The following is a 2,156-nucleotide window of genomic DNA, read 5'->3' on the forward strand; positions in this document are numbered from 1 at the left end:
TATTATTATTATTATTATTATTATTATTATTATTATTATTATTATTATTCAATGACTGACATGAAAGAGCCAGCCTACAGTGGACAGTGCCGCCGTCGCTGGGCAGACAGGCAGTCCTGGGTGGCATAAGAAAGCAGACTGAAACAGCCACAGGGAGCAAATCCAGTGAGCAGCACTCCTCCGTGGCTTCTGTTCCTGTTTCTGCCTCCAGGCTCCTGCCTTGAGTTCCTTCTCCCACTGTCTTTGATGACGAAGTATAATCTCAAAGAGAAATAAACCGTTTCCTCGCCAAGTTGCTTTTGGCCATGGTGTCTGTCACCAAAACAGAGAGCAAATTCAGACAGCTCCCCAAAGCAACATTTGAAGTTGCCACAGGCCTAGCCCTGTGCCCTGTCCACACAAACTCAGTGCCGTACAGCCCTCACATGTGCATTCCATTATCTAGGGTGACAGAAACTGTGCTGAAGTTCATGGAGGTTCATGAAGGTTCCAGGCAAATAGGTTTCCTAGAATGGACCTGGGTGCCTCTGAGAGCCCTGGAGCCTGTGGGTGACGATGTTTGCACAGATGCCTATTGTAGTCAGCTGAGTCACAGATCCTGCATAGCACAAGAATTCTTTGAGCTTAATTTCACAATCTATTAAGAATGTAGGTGGCACTGGTTCTGGTGGTGCATGCTTGTAAGGATTTGCTGAAAGAGGCAGAGGCAGGAGGTTCACAAGTTCGAGGCCAGCCTGGGCTACACATCTGGGGGCTTGAGAGATGATTAAGAGCACTGGCTGCTCTTCCGGAGAACCTGGATTCAATTCCCAGCACTAACATAACAGCCCACAACTGTCTGTAGCTGCAGTTCCAGAGGATCTGACACCCTCACACAGTGTACATGTAGGCAAAACACCAATGCACATTAAATTTAAAAAATTAATTAAAAAGACTGAAGGTGGCACTTTTGAAGCCAGCCACGCTTTCTCTAACTGTCCATAGCTGTCATGATGAGGCTAACAGTGAAGCCCAGGGCTCCTGTGTCAGCTGCTTGTCCTGAGAGAGGGTTCTGACTTGAATTCTGGTTCTTTTGCATGTGCCCAAAGTTCCTTAAAGGGCCAGGATCCTTGCAGCCCTCTGAATTACCTGCACCAGGAGGTGCTAGGCATCAGAAAATCATTTTCATTGTGACTATCACTCTGTGGCAGAGGAGGCAAATCCATCCCCCCAGCCCCACCAGCAAAACCTCCCTAGATGGATATCATCAGGGTCAATCAACCTTTGCCCTGGTTTTCTGGTCTGTAAAAGAGTTGTTAGGTAGGGGTCATCTGGTTTTAACATTTCAGCCTTTCTTTTCATGCTAGTGTAAGGGGAGAATTGGGGACTTGTTACAACACCTTCTTCTGCTTCTGCTCAACACCAGCAGGAAGAGAACGCTTTCTCTTCACTTCTGGACAATCTCTTGGCCACCTGAAGATACCACACAAAGGAAGCAGAAGGCTGCCACAGCCTCCCCAATCTTACGTTCTTGTTTTTTGTTCTGTTTTGGTTTTCATTTTTGTTTGTTTGTTTGTTTGTACCTACCTTTTAGCTCTAGCTCCCTAACCCTCAGCTTTCTACAAGGTCAATATTGTGCTTTATGCAACTGCATTCAAAAGAGGCGATTCTCGGGATCTGTGTTCATGGATGCTGGCTGGAAGCCAATGTCAGCTCAATCCTGGGTGATTGATACAAGACAGCTCAGCTTCAGGGCTCAGCCAAAGTAGTTCCTAATAGATTCTAGATGACAGATAGGCTCATCCTTCAGTGGGAAAATCCAAGGCACAGCACTGTAGTGGATTTAGATGTCCTTATGATTAAGGTGGAAAGAGAAAATTCACAACTATTTTATGAAATAAAGTATTGACACACACGTACGTACACACACATGCTTGATATCTTAATTGTCTGCTAAGTGAACATTTACTGAGTCTATTTACTTATTTTGTGTATGTGCACATGCCATGATGCATGTCATGTGGAGGACACAGGACAACTTTCAGAAATCAGTCTCTTTCCACCATGTGGGTTCTAGAGACTGGCCAGATCATCACTTCAGGCTTGCAGCAGGTACTGAGCCATCATTATGGTCATATATATATATATATATATATATATATATATATATATATATA

This window comes from Psammomys obesus, unplaced genomic scaffold (genome assembly GCF_907164565.1).
Source record: "Psammomys obesus unplaced genomic scaffold, mPsaObe1.curated_primary_1811, whole genome shotgun sequence".
Lineage (NCBI taxonomy): Eukaryota > Metazoa > Chordata > Mammalia > Rodentia > Muridae > Psammomys > Psammomys obesus.